Consider the following 15,893-nt stretch of genomic DNA (forward strand, 5'->3'; position numbering starts at 1 on the left):
CCGAAAAAATTGGGAAAACTTTGAAAGTGTCTCCAAGTGCAGTGACAAAAACCATCAAGCGCTACAAAGAAACTGGCTCAAATGAGGACTGCCCCAGGAAAGGAAGACCAAGAGTCACATCTGCTTCTGAGGATAAGTTTATCCGAGTCACCAGCCTCAGAAATCGCAGGTGAACAGCAGCTCAGATTAGAGACCAGGTCAATGCCACACAGAGATCAAGCAGCAGACACATCTCTATAACAACTATTAAGAGGAGACTTTTTGCAGCAGGCCTTCATGGTAAAATAGCTGCTAGGAAACCACTGCTAAGGACAGGCAACAAGCAGAAGAGACTTGTTTGGGCTAAAGAACACAAGGAATGGACATTAGACCAGTGGAAATCTGTGCTTTGGTCTGATGAGTCCAAATTTGAGATCTTTGGTTCCAACCACCGTGTCTTTGTGCGACGCAGAAAAGGTGAATGGATGGACTCTACATGCCTGGTTCCCACCGTGATGCATGGAGGAGGAGGTGTGATGGTGGGGGTGCTTTGCTGGTGACACTGTTGGGGATTTATTCAAAATTGAAGGCATACTGAACCAGCATGGCTACCACAGCATCTTGCAGCGGCATGATATTCCATCCGGTTTGCGTTTAGTTGGACCATCATTTATTTTTCCACAGGACAATGACCCCAAACACACCTCCAGGCTGTGTAAGGGCTATTTGATCAAGAAGGAGAGTGATGGGGTGCAATCCCAGATGACCTGGCCTCCACAGTCACCAGGTCTGAACCCAATCGAGATGGTTTGGGGTGAGCTGGACCGCAGAGTGAAGGCAAAAGGGCCAACAAGTGCTAAGCATCTCTGGGAACTCCTTCAAGATTGTTGGAAGACCATTTCCGGGGACTACCTCTTGAAGCTCATCAAGAGAATGCCAAGAGTATGCAAAGCAGTCATAAAAGCAAAAGGTGGCTACTTTGAAGAACCTAGAATATAACACATATTTTCAGTAGTTTCACACTTTTTGTTAAGTATATAATTCCACATGTGTTAATTCACAGCTTTGATGCCTTCAGTGTGAATGTACAATTTTCATAGTCATGAAAATACTGAAAAATCTTTAAATGAGAAGGTGTGTCCAAACTTTTGGTCTATACTGTATATACAGGAAAGAAATATATCTTGGTACCGTGTTAGCCAGTAGATAGAAAAATATTTAGAATTGAGAGTCCTCAGTGGTGCAATTTGTTACCATCTTTTCAGTTAGCCATTAAAAGGTATCAACCACTGAGGACTCTCAATTCTAAATATTTTTGTGTATATATATGTATGATCATACTTTTACACATAGATAATGTATGTATACATATGTGCACAGTGCACACACACACACACACATACACATGAATATGCAATGTTGTACATCTAATATATAAAGCTGAATGTGTGTGTGTCTGTGTGTGTGTGTGTGTGTGTGCGTGTCCGGGATTGGCACCGGCACCATCACAGCTACAGCCACAAAATTTTGCACAGTCACACGTCTGGACCCTGAGAGTGTCACAGGCTATGTTGTGAGGCAAAATTTGAACCCCGTGCGTTCCAATTCACGAAACAATTTTGCCCCTATCTACATAATGAGGAAAAAGTGAAAGAAAAAGTGTTGGAGGCAAATTGACAGCTGCCAGATGTGAACAAGGGGGACTTAAAGAATGAGAGCGATGGCGCCAAAGAGTATATACCGTACAGTTGCTAAGGTGGGGCCCCGACATGGGATACTCACCACACACGGGGATATGAACACACACACAAAATGCGCCACACACTACCACGTGCTTGAACACATATTACCCTCAGCACACATTTCACCACACATACACCAACCTCGCCACATAAAAGTCGAAACACAAAAGTCGCCACTCAAAACTCGCCACGTGCAAAATTCGCCACATGCAAAACTCGCCACATGCAAAACTAGGCTCACGCAAAACTAGCCACACGTGCAAAACTCACCTCATGGAAAACTCGCCACATGCAAAACTTGCACACGTGGAAAAATTGCCACATGCACAAAAGTTGCAACACATGCAAAAGTTGCCTCACACAAAACTTGCACATACTCAAAACGCAACACACATAAAACTCGCCACGCGCAAAACTCGCCATGCGCAAACCTTGCTGCACACAACTTGCTACACTAACCTGTCACATGCAACTCGACACACAAAAAGTTGCTACACGCATGTCGCCACACGCAACTCAACACACATAAATTGACACATGAAACTCGCCCTAAAACACACACAAGTCTGGTATTATCCTTCAAAAATAAAAATCTGATTAGTAAGCAAACTACAAGAGCAACAAATGTACCATTTAGGAAATACGGCAGCTGTCAGTCACATGACCTATTATGTGTATGTGTGAGCTAATGTATACTGCCAGGGGGGAGGGCTTCCTGTTGGCTGGGATTTATCAGGCTGCGAATAGCAACCAATCACAGCTCAGCTTCTATTTTGCTACAGTTAATTAGTCTGAGCTCTGATTGGTTAATATAGGCAACAAAGGACATCCACCGCCCGGCTGTCTCCCCACCCCGCCCCCACTATTGGTAAGCCCGGTCCTCATTATTTATTTATTATTTTTAATCTTTGCAGCGGTCGTTTTTTCCTACTGAGGGACGCTGTTTTTGGGCTATGGGCATTGGCCATTGAGCTTGGCTCACTGCGGCATGTTCATTTATGGGTGTCTGCTCTTACATTACTTTTTTTCTCTGGCCCCATTGGGACATGGACCTTGGGATATGCGCAATTGTTATTGAGCCGCGCCTTTTGTGACGTGCCTTTTTGCAGTGCGCCTGCTCTTATGTTACCCTTTTCCTCCTCTTTTTGTTACGTCGGAGGAGGGGAGGTTGTGCCATTTTCCACTGTGGGGGTACCATCTGTGGGTGTATTGTGGGGAGGAGGGTTCCAGCATTTCCAGGCATTTCATCCTTGCATGTTACTGTATAATATAAGTGATGTTTAATTCCACGTTGTATTTATACCATTTATTAAATAAACATTTGTGATATATTTTTTTTATCAATGCTCCGTATTGTTCTCCTTTTCAAAAAAAAAAAAAAAAAAGGACATTCTCAGTATAACAAAGCTTGTGTGAGGTAATAGCATGTCAGTTAGGGTATGTTGGTGGAAAGGCTGATGTCAGTCACATTACCTCTATGTGAGAGGATATAAAAACTGCCAGTTACAGACTATCTTTACCACAATAATGCCTCATAATAAAAGGAATTCCATGGCACGAATGTCAGCTGATGCGAAAAGAAAAGCTGCATTACGGGCCAATGAAAAATGTGAAGACCGAGAAACAAAGCGAGGCTTGCAGACAAGAGAACAAGAACTGCTTCTTCAAGAGCCAATGAACTTTCTGAGGAGAGGGAAGCGAGGTTTGCAGATAAGAGAAGAAGAGCTGCTTCCTCAAGAGCCAATGAACTTTCTGAGGAGAGGGAAGCGAGGCTTGCAGACAAGAGAAGAGCTGCTTCCTCAAGGGCCAATGAGTCATCTCAGCAGAGAGAAGGCCGACTTGCCACTAAGAGAATTGCTATTTCTTCCACCAGCGCACAGGAAATGGTTGGAGATTTGAAACATGCTGCCTTTTGTTACCAGTCAGACATAAACTATCAGGATAATCCTAAAGTTCAGATAGGAAAAATTGATGTGGTCTGCATGTACTGCAGTGGACTGAAATGGAAAGATGAACCGCCAGGTTTATGCTGTGTAAATGGCAAGATAAAACTTCCACCTCTCCTGTCACCACCAGATCCCCTAAAGTCTCTGATGACAGGTACCAGTACAATATCAAAGCATTTCTTGGACAACATCAAGAAGTACAACTCCTGCTTCCAAATGACATCATTTGTGCAACAAAAGAAATGTTTACAACAGGATTAATGCTGACATTTAAAGTTCAAGGACAGATTTACCACTCAATTGGCTCACTGCTTCCATTACAAGGAGAAGAACCTCAATATTTTCAACTCCTGTTCATGGGAAATGCAGAAGCAGAGGCTCAGCGGAGATGCTCTTTAATTCCTAACACTCGCCTTGATATTGTCACTATTTTGCAGCAGTTCCTTTACTCCAACAATCCATATGTTCAACTTTTCAAGACTGCACTTGAATGCATGCCAAATGACGATTACAAGGTTGTCATTCGAGCTGACAAAACACCACAAGGTGAACATCAGCGACGTTTCAATGCTCCCACATATGATGAGGTAGCCATCTTGATTGTAGGCAATGATTTCCAAAGCCGTGACATTGTGCTTCAGAAAAGGAACAATAGTTTGCAACGAGTAGCAGAAACTCACAGGTCCTATGACGCACTGCAATATCCAATCATCTTTTGGCAGGGACAGGATGGCTATCACTTTGGAATACCTCAGACAGATCCTACAACAGGCAACCCTTCAGGAAAAAAGTGTCTGCCATGGACTTCAATGTATATATGATCATGACAAGATTTGCTGAGAAAAATCACATCTTGAAATGCAAACCAATTTATTGTTGACATGTATGCAAAGATTGAGAGTGAACGTCTTTTATATATCCGACCAAATCAAAAGAAGCTCAGGGCAGAGGAATATATTCACGTTAGAGATGCTGTTGCAAATTATGCTGATCCAAAAGAGTTGGGGAAAATGGTTATTCTTCCATCAACTGTCACTGGAAGCCCATGATACATGCATGAATACACACAGGATGCAATGACTTATGTGAGAAAGTATGGCCGTCCAGATGTTTTCATCACCTTTACTTGCAATCCTGCCTGGGAGGAAATTGTAGGGCACCTGTTGCCGAACCAAAAAACAGTGAATCGCCATGACCTTATTGCTCGGGTTTTCAAACAGAAACTTTCAAAAATGACTAATCTCATCATAAAATCACATATTTATGGTGATGCAGTGCTGGATGCATTCAGTTGAATGGCAAAAAAAGAGGCCTTCCTTACGCCCGCATCCTGATCTGGCTGAAGCAAAAAATACAGCCTACCGAAATTGACAATATCATCAGTGCCGAATTTCCAGACCTTCAGATTGATCCTTTGCTGTTTGACACCATCATAAAAAACATGATCCATGGTCCGTGTGGGAATCTCAACAAAAATTCTCCTTGTATGATTGATGGCAGATGTTCAAAGCATTACCCACGATCCCTGGTCCAAGAAACCCAAACAGCACAAGATGGATATCCAGTCTACCGAAGAAGAAAGCCAGGGGATAGTGGTTTCACAGCAAAGCTCAAAATGCGTGTTGGATCATCACTCCAAGAGATAGAAATTGACAACAGGTGGGTAGTGCCTTACAACCCTTTGCTCTCAAAAATCTTCCAGGCCCACATAAATGTCGAATCTTGCCACTCTGTGAAATCAATCAAGTATATCTGCAAATATGTCCACAAAGAAAGTGATCAAGCAGTTTTTGAACTCCAGAAAAATTGACCTATTATTGATGAAGTGGAGGCATTCCAGATGGGCAGGTACATAAGCAGCAATGAAGCTGTTTGGAGAATACTAGGATTCTCCATTCATGAGTGCAACCCACCAGTTGTGCATGTGAGTGTGCACTTGGAAAATGGACAGAGAATTTATTTTAACCCAGCAAACTTGCAGCAGCAGCTCCTAACACCACCTAAGACCACCCTCTTGGCATTTTTTGAGCTGTGTCAACAAGACCCTTTTGCAAAAACAATTCTTTACTGTGATTTACCAAAGTACTACACTTGGAATGCCTCCTGAAACACACTGGAACGAAGGAAACGGGGGCTTGATATTGAAGGCTATCCAGGGGTGAAAGCAACTGATACTCTTGGTCGCGTCTACACTGTTCATCCGTCAAATGCAGAGTGCTTCTACCTGCGCATGTTACTTCATGTTGTCAAAGGCCCTACATCATTTTCTGACCTGAAGACCGTCGGAGGCCATGTGTGTGACACATTCAGGGAAGCTTGACAAGGAAAAGGACTTCTGGAAAATGATGGACACTGGGACATGACCCTCAGTGAAGCAGCAGCCACACAAACCCCAAAGCGACTAAGACACCTCTGTGCTATTATTCTAACAACATGTAGCATTTCAAATCCTCTTGAGATTTGGACAAAGTACAAAACTGATCTCAGTGAGGACATCCTCATGCAGATTAGAAGGGAAAATCCTCAGCAACTCATCAACTTCACTGAGGAAATGTTCAATGAAACTTTAATGCTCCTTGAAGATCAGTGCATAGCAATGTCAGGAAAAGCCTTACAGTTGCTTGGTTTTCCTGCTCCAATAAGAAATCCTGAAGGCATCCAAATGTGTAGGGAGATTTTCATAGAAACAAACTACAATATTGATGAACTGACAGCATTTGTGTCTCAGAACAAGCCAATATTGGTACCAGATCAAAGGGACGCCTATAACTACATTTTAAGTTTCAGTGAAACCAACAAAGGCGGGATTGTCTTCCTTGATGCTCCAGGTGGAACAGGAAAGACATTTGTAATCAACGTGCTCCTGGCAAAATTTCGACAACAAAAAAAGATTGCACTTGCAGTGGCATCTTCTGGAATTGCAGCTACGCTTTTAAAAGGTGGAAGGACAGCACATTCGACATTCAAACTATCACTTAACCTGTGTCATAGTGACAGCTCCGTGTGTAATATTGCCAAGGCATCACGACTGGCCAATTTGCTTCAAAAGTGCCATAATTTGGGATGAATGCACCATGTCATACAAAAGGGCTCTGGAAGCAGTGGACAGACTGCTGCAAGACCTGCGTAGCAACAAATATATCATGGGAGAATTAGTTGTTGTTTTGGCAGGTGACTTCCACCAAACACTACCTGTTATTCCAAGATCAACCTCTGCAGATGAACTCAATGCCTGTCTCAAAGCATCGTACCTTTGGAGAAAAGTAAAGAAAATGTCAATGAACACAAACATGAGGGTCTACATGACAGGCGATGTTTCTGCTGGACTGTTTTCGAGCCAGCTGTTGACTATTGGAGATGGCAAGGCACCAGTAAACTCAACCACTGGACAGATCACCTTCCCAAGCAACTTTTGTTACATTGTGACTTCCATTGAGGAGTTGAAAGCAAAGGTTTTTCCAAACATTCAACTCCACTTCAAAAATTCGGTGTGGCTGTGTGAAAGGGCTATTCTAGCTCCCAAAAATGACAGCGTCAACAATATCAATCTTCAAATTCCAGATCTCCTTCCAGGTGTGTGCACAACCTACAAGTCAGTGGATACAGTAATAGACCCTGCTCAAGCATTATTTTATCCAACTGAGTTCCTCAATTCCTTGGAGCCACAAGGACTTCCTCCTCACAACCTCTTTCTAAAACCTGGAGCACCTATTCTGCTATTGAGAAATTTGGATCCACCAAAGCTGTGTAATGGAACAAGACTTTTGATTAAGAACCTGATTCCACATGCAACCATTTTGACAGGATGTGCCACAGGAGAAGATGTTTTCATTCCAACAATTCCTGTCATTCCATCTGATTTGCCTTTTGATTTTAAACGCCTCCAGTTTCCTGTTCGACTGGCATTTGCTATGTCCATCAACAAGGCTCAGGGACAGTTCTTGAAAGTAGTTGGAATCGATTTACAATCTCCATGCTTTTCTCATGGTCAACGTTATGTGGCCTGTTCAAGAGTTGGAACAGCCAAAAATCTGTTCGTCTTTGCAACTGAAGGAAAAACTAAGAATGTCATTTATCAAAAGGCTCTCGAGTAAGTAGTAGATTACTTCACATTACTTGGCCAATTTAGTTAAATCTGTGTGGAATATCTCTGGTGTTGAAATGTATGTTGTGAAATGCTTCTATTAGCTTAGTTTTTGCCTTTTAATAATTACATTTCTATTTGTTTTGTGGTTTTTGTGTGCAGAATAAATTTTTGTTAACACATTCTATTATGCTAACAGCAGTTATTAACCCGGGCGAAGTCGGGTAGTACAGCTAGTACATATATATATATATATATATATATATATATATATATATACATATGCATGTACAATCAGACATAAAGATGTATAAACATACATATCAAGTAGATACATAAAATGTATAAACACCCAGACAACACATGCATGTACAAACACATACACTCTTGCACATTCATGTACACGCACACATACATACGAAGCCATACACATGCCTATAAATGTACAATCACATTCACCATAAATGAACATACACGCATATATATTTATATATATACATACACTGATATCCACACACACACATATATATATACACATAGACCTATGTAGGTTGTCGGCATTACATGATCTGGAGCTGCCAAATATTCCTTGACATGTTAATTCATTGAGGACCCCCTGGGACTGATGTCCAGTGCAATCCTGACCTATTGATCTGGACAAGAAATCAAAATCTATGATTTCTGATATTACCCTTCCTCCCCATTACTGCGTGCTGGGCACCTTAACACTTGGCACATCTGCAGTATTGCACCATGCGATGCATTAGAGGAAGCCTTCAACGTGTTCTCCATTCTAATACGCAATCATCTTCCCGTTCCTTGTCACGTAGATGAATCAATGGCATCTGATGGCATCTTGTACTCTACTCTACACCCACATCATTCACTTATATGACGCCGTGTAATCACACATGTGCCGATGCCGGATCAATCACTTGTATTCGGTCCCGTTCTAATACCGATCATTCAAAACACGTCACGTATCATCCGACCTTAATGGGGAACACAGCTTTAATGAAAATGCCGTATATATGAATATATGTCCAGCACTGAGCCCATAGGACACGGAGCCCTACGTAGGAAGAATTCTCCCTGATGGGCGTCACACAGCGATGGATGGACATGCCACATAGTCCAGCTGCTGCCACCGATCCAGTCTGTTCTCACTTCTGTATCATTTATAGTTGTGGAATAGAAACCAAACTCCTTCTACATCGTCTCCCTAAAAAAACAGCGCTCTGCTTAATTCCCTCGCAGCTTCTCCCACAGGCGCAGTGTTGGGGTGGGGTCCTCCGCAGCCTTCCCAGAGAATCCGGCAGCCACGATTGTTGGGTTATTCCCCTCCTTGTAATTAAAACGCTCTGTTGACTCTGCACCTACAGGTTAATGTTTGTTTTCCGAAACAATCAGTAATCTGCCATTTACCATGTCAGCCACAATAAGCCCGAGTCCCGTCCTGTGAATTATGTTTATTGCAATGCACAATCTTAACCCAACGGGATCATCTGTTAATGCAAGATCTTATCATTCACATGGGAGGACGCACAAATCTGCATCTCCGCCATCACCCCCCCTCCCCGAGGTGCTGCCTCCCCCTCCCCACCGGAGCTGTGATGCAGATCCCCTCCCCCCTGCTTTCTCACTAGTGGGTAACAAAACCAGCAGTAATTACTAATGCCCCAGCACGTCAATCTGTCAGCTCGAGAGGCTGCTTTTTGACGCAACTACGCAGGAGCTGTCTGGACGTGCAGAAAACCCTCCCTCTAACCAATGTGTGTATACACGCAGAGCAATATATACATATATACTGCACAAGGAGATACAGAAGTACATGGTGCAATCACTGGCGCAGTCATCTATGGTTTAGGACATCCAATGAAATTGGAATAAATACCATCCAGCTCTGCTAAATGCATCCTGTCAGTATAGTACTGCCTGCATCTTGTCAGTATAGTACTGCCTGCACCCTGTCAGTATAGTACTGCCTGCACCCTGTCAGTATAGTACTGCCTGCATCCTGTCAGTATAGTACTGCCTGCATCCTGTCAGTATAGTACTGCCTGCATCCTGTCAGTATAGTACTGCCTGCACCCTGTCAGTATAGTACTGCCTGCATCCTGTCAGTATAGTACTGCCTGCATCCTGTCAGTATAGTACTGCCAGCATCCTGTCAGTATAGTACTACCTGCACCCTGTCAGTATAGTACTACCTGCATCCTGTCAGTATAGTACTGCCTGCACCCTGTCAGTATAGTACTGCCTGCACCCTGTCAGTATAGTACTGCCTGCACCCTGTCAGTATAGTACTGCCTGCACCCTGTCAGTATAGTACTGCCTGCATCCTGTCAGTATAGTACTGCCTGCATCCTGTCAGTATAGTACTGCCTGCAACCTGTCAGTATAGTACTACCTGCATCCTGTCAGTATAGTACTGCCTGCACCCTGTCAGTATAGTACTGCCTGCACCCTGTCAGTATAGTACTGCCTGCATCCTGTCAGTATAGTACTTCCTGCATCCTTTCAGTATAGTACTGCCTGCACCGTCAGTATAGTACTGCCTGCACCCTGTCAGTATAGTACTGCCTGCATCCTGTCAGTATAGTACTGCCTGCATCCTGTCAGTATAGTACTGCCTGCATCCTGTCAGTATAGTACTGCCTGCACCCTGTCAGTATAGTACTGCCTGCATCCTGTTAGTATAGTACTGCCTGCATCCTGTTAGTATAGTCCTGCCTGCACCCTGTCAGTATAGTACTGCCTGCATCCTGTCAGTATAGTACTGCCTGCATCCTGTTAGTATAGTACTGCCTGCATCCTGTTAGTATAGTCCTGCCTGCACCCTACCAGCATAGCCCTGCCTGCACCCATCAGCATAGCCCTGCCTGCGCCCTCCCTGCCTGCACCTTCCCTGACTGCACCCTACCAGCATAGCCCTGCCTGCACCCTACCAGCATAGCCCTGCCTGCACCCTACCAGCATAGCCCTGCCTGCACCCATCAGTATAGCCCTGCCTGCACCCTCCCTGCCTGCAACCTCCCTGCCTGCACCCTATCAGCATAGCCCTGCCTTCACCCTACCAGCATAGCCTTGCCTGCACCCTACCAGCATAGCCCTGCCTGCACCCATCAGCATAGCCCTGCCTGCACCCTCCCTGCCTGCACCCTACCAGCATAGCCCTGCCTGCACCCTACCAGCATAGCCCTGCCTGCACCCTCCCCGCCTGCACCCTACCAACATAGCCCTGCCTGCACCCATCAGCATAGCCCTGCCTGCACCCTACCAGCATAGACCTGCCTGCACCCTACCAGCATAGCCCTGCCTGCACCCTCCCCGCCTGCACCCTACCAGCATAGCCCTGCCTGCACCCTACCAGCATAGTCCTGCCTGCACCCTACCAGCATAGACCTGCCTGCACCCATCAGCATAGCCCTGCCTGCACCCTCCCTGCCTGCACCCTACCAGCATAGCCCTGCCTGCACCCTACCAGCATAGTCCTGCCTGCACCCTACCAGCATAGACCTGCCTGCACCCATCAGCATAGCCCTGCCTGCACCCTCCCTGCCTGCACCCTACCAGCATAGCCCTGCCTGCACCCTACCAGCATAGTCCTGCCTGCACCCTACCAGCATAGCCCTGCCTGCACCTTACCAGCATAGCCCTGCCTGCACCCATCAGCATAGCCCTGCCTGCACCCTCCCTGCCTGCACCCTACCAGCATAGCCCTGCCTGCACCCTACCATCATAGTCCTGCCTGCACCTTACCAGCATAGCCCTGCCTGCTCCCATTAGCATAGCCCTGCCTGCACCCTCCCCGCCTGCACCCTCCCTGCCTGCACCCTACCAGCATAGTCCTGCCTGCACCCTACCAGCATAGCCCTGCCTGCACCTTACCAGCATAGCCCTGCCTGCACCTTACCAGCATAGCCCTGCCTGCTCCCATTAGCATAGCCCTGCCTGCACCCTCCCCGCCTGCAGCAGCCGCAGATCTCCGCACTGGCTCTGCAGTGGAGCTGTCCACCCTGCCTGGTGCTGAATCCGCCCACCAGCGCACAGTCTCCAGACAGCTCCATCATCAATCACGACAGCGCCTCTGCCAGTGCTGCACACACCCCACTATCGCGACTAAAACACAACCAGATGGGCTTTGAATAAAGACCTCTCCCTCTGGCCTCTGGGATAGAGATTTGTGTTCCGCACTCCTCTGTCCGCAGCGGATGCGGATCCTCCATGGAGCACGGTGCGGTCCGCGGCGGGTGCGGAGCCCCCTTACCTGGCAGCAGATCCGGCTGAGGGGGAGCAGGACTGGGCAGACCCTGATTGGGGATGCGGCTGCAGGAGGCGAGAAGCTCCGCTCCTGACCGCCTCGAGTCTTCTTCTTCAATGGAAAAACGAGCTCTGCCCTTATCAAAGATGGCCGTCACTCTTGACGTCAGCAGCTTTTAATAGCCCTCCATCCCGGGGAGGGGGATCTGGGAGGGGACCGGCTGCAGCTGATGGGGGCTGGGGGGACTTGAGTCATCGTCTGCTGCAAAACCTCGCCTTCTGCATCTGCGTGCACTTTATGCCTCCTGCCCGCACAGGTGCACACAATGGGGGCTTTGCATTGCTGGCTGACAAACACATTCATATATTGGGCTAATGCAGCCGTGATTGCCGTTCTCCGGAGGGGGCTGGTCCGGAGGGATATCCCTCTCGTGGGTTTGCTCCTTATAAGGCTAGCCTACGTGGGCAGCTCATTTACTGCAGATTTTCCTGTCATTTCTGCCTCCTGATGGGCTTTCTACCCATTGATAGAGGCTACAGTGCGACCCCTGATCACACGATGGGTGGGCACCATGGGGCACTGTGCGGGGCTGTCAGATGGACGATTTATAGCACATGAGGGCTGCTGCAGACGATCAGCTGACATTGGTCCAGATGTAGCAGAGCTGGCCGCCATTATCTGCACTGGTGAACTCTGCTACCTCAGTAGTACGCCCAGCCCTGGTGCAGACATGGCTGTGTGGGTGACGGGGGTCCCTGCTGCCCCCTCTCCCCCATACCCCAGTGAGGACATGCTGGGCTGATGGATTGGCCTCCTCCTCCCCCATCTGTCGCCCCCTGATCTCAGCTCTGGAGGACTTTCCTATCCATAGAAATTGATGCCTGCCCATTGATTTTAGCATTTGTGTGCAATGCCCGCTTGTCACTGCCATCACTCAGTGGTTCCCTCCTGTAGTCGCTGATGGTTGGGGTTTCCTACATGGCAGGACCTGCTGAGGGATAATGAGGAAGAGGTTCCAAATTATCAGAGAACCTTTCTAGTGTTTTCTTCTTTTTCCTTCCACTGACGCACAGCCCTGCCTCATTATCCTCTACCTAGGGTTATTTATTAGCCCCTGCATCAGCCTCATATTGATAATGAAAAAAACAGTTCAAAGATTTCCTGCAGGTATGGATTCATGGATGGAAAATAAAACGAGATCAGCTCACCCCTTGGCAAAGCGCATGGTTCCACGGTCAGTTTGCAGGCCATGCACAAAATAGAGTGGGTAGTGAGTCACGTTGATTGATCACACAAAAAGGTATATCCAAAGATGTAAAAATACTGGGTTAGTTCATCTATTTAAAGAAGCCCTCCTCCTCCCATCAAAGTTTGTATCCTCTTAATATATTGCAATCATCAAATTATCTATCACTGTGTACTTACAATTGCTCATTTTACCTTTCTACCCAGTCAATTCCTTCTTCTTTTTTATTATGCGATTAAAAACTGACTAGCTGACTTCTTCTAAGCTCTATGTAGAAACAGGAAGTCTTTTTCCCCTGCGTGAGTCATCATTAGAACTACAATTTTACATCACTGCAAAGTCCATGGCAGCCCAGCTCCACCACCTCCTGATCCAGCTGCTCCACTCCTCCCTGTGCCATGGACTTTGCAGTGATGTAAAATTGTAGTTCTAATGATGACTCATTCAGGGAAAAGAGACGTCCTATTTCGACATAAAGCTTAGAAGGATTCAGCTAGTCAGTTTTGAATCACGCAATGGATAAGAGAAGAACAAACTGGCTAAAAAGGCAAAATGAGCAATTGTAAGTCCACATGCTGTATATAATGATGACTGCAATATATTAAGAGGATAATAACTTTGATAGGAGGAGGGGGAGTGCGTCTTTAAAATCCAGTGATACAAAAATAGAAGAAAAAAACATAGACTGTAATGCGTTTCAAACCCTTGTGTTCTTAATCATTGATTAAACCAAAAGTGTTTTTCCATTTTTATATCCTTTGGATGAGTATTAGGTGCTGTAAGCAGTAAAGTAAGGGGAGACAGGCCAATGTGGCTTGATAGTCATCCCTGAGGACAGGTTACAAAACCCTGTGCATGTGCCGTTGATAGTTCTTGCTCATGCGCAGTAGGGTGAAGCCCTGGCATCATCGGCAGACTGTGCCAGTACTGCAACTATTCACTGGTATTCACTGTGTCTCTGTATCTGTAGTAGTAACTAGAGGTCCATGGTGCAGTAAGCCGCACTTCTTGGCATGTGCTTCCACCTTCTTGACGGCAGATCTTCATTTTGTATTATGGTGCAAACCTACTTTATAGTCTAGCTGTCTGCACAATCCATGGACAGAATGAATCCGAGGCTGTCTGCAGAATTGGTCGGGACCATAATGAGAGGGGAGACAAGTCTATCTCCGGCTCTGACCACCTTCTTCTCCTAGTGCTTCTCTAGGTGATTGACAGGTCTCTCACCATGGGAGAGACCTGTCAATCAACTGAAGCGATGCTGGGGTAAGATGGCCATGGGTGGAGCCGGTCTAGCCTCTTCTTTCTTTATGGTCCTCAGTCAGATCTTTAACCCCTTAATGACCGCCAATACGCCTTTTAACTGACCTGAGATATAAGAGAATAGCCTCCCCATACAGGTAACAATCCAGTAGCTGTCGGCTGTCCACTATAGCTGACAACTTGCTGCATCACCCACGATCAGTGTCTGCACCGTCCAAATCTGTTTAACCCCTTAGATGCTGCTGTAAATAGTGACTACATCGTTATATATGGTTAACAGAGTGTGGGGGCTTCCTCTTTATTCCAATTGGTGCCCTCAGATCATGATTTTGTGGTCCTGATGTTTGCCATGTTAATTCATGACCAAATAGCGGCCTTAGAGTCTGACGGCTGTAGTAACCTATTTAGAAGTTAGAGACATCTAGGTGGTAAAAATACACATTTTCATTTCTGTCATGCCACTTTGCATTAATTCCTGTAAAGCACCTGAAGGGTTAATAAACTACTTGACTGCAGTTTTTGATATGTCAGGGGGTGCTGTTTTTAAAATGGTATCACGTTTTGGGGTTTCCCAATATATAGGACCCCTAAAGTCACTTCAAACATGGATAAGTCCCTAAAAAAATACATTTAGTAAATTTCCTTGAAAAAATGAAAAATTGCTGCTATTATTTTAAACCTCCTAAAATGCTAAAAAAATAAAATAACATTTTACAAATGATGCTGATGTAAAGCCGACATGTGGGAAATGTTATTTATTAATGTTTTGCTGTGGTATGACTATCTGGATTAAAGAGATAATCATTCAAATTTTGAAAATTGCTAATTTTTTAACATTTTTCTCAAATTTTTGATATTTTTTTATAAATAAACACAAAACATATTGACCTAAATTTACCATTATCATAAAGTATAATGTGTCACGAAAAAACAGTCTCAAAATCACTGGGATTTGTTGAAGCGTTGCAGAGTTATTACCACATAAAATGACACTGGTCAGATTTCAAAAATTTGGCTCCGTCACTAAAGGTACCGTCACATTTAGCGACGCTGCAGCGATCTAGACAACGATCCCGATCGCTGCAGCGTCGCTGTGTGGTCGCTGGAGAGCTGTCACACAGACAGCTCTCCAGCGACCAACGATGCCGAAGTCCCCGGGTAACCAGGGTAAACATCGGGTTACTAAGCGCAGGGCCGCGCTTAGTAACTCGATGTTTACCCTGGTTACCAGCGTAAACATAAAAAAACAAACAAACACTACATACTTACATTCCGGTGTCTGTCTTCCGGCGCTGTGCTTTCCTGCACTGTCAGCGCCGGCCAGCCGTAAAGCAGAGCGGTGACGTCACCGCTCTGCTTTACGGCTGGC

General features: G+C 45.6%; 1 protein-coding gene across 2 annotated transcripts in view; it reads right to left on the reverse strand.

The window, feature by feature from the left end:
- Positions 1-12,393, reverse strand: part of SNAP25 (synaptosome associated protein 25) — a 140,399-nt gene extending 128,006 nt beyond the window's left edge. Inside the window, exon 1 of one of the 2 annotated variants that reach the window (XM_069768792.1) lies at positions 12,022-12,393. The gene's annotated coding sequence lies outside the window, so the exon portion shown is untranslated. The remainder of the gene's footprint in view (positions 1-12,021) is intronic. The other variant, XM_069768793.1, reaches the window with a different exon arrangement.
- Between the last annotated feature and the right edge of the window lie 3,500 nt (positions 12,394-15,893).

This window comes from Ranitomeya imitator, chromosome 5 (genome assembly GCF_032444005.1).
Source record: "Ranitomeya imitator isolate aRanImi1 chromosome 5, aRanImi1.pri, whole genome shotgun sequence".
Lineage (NCBI taxonomy): Eukaryota > Metazoa > Chordata > Amphibia > Anura > Dendrobatidae > Ranitomeya > Ranitomeya imitator.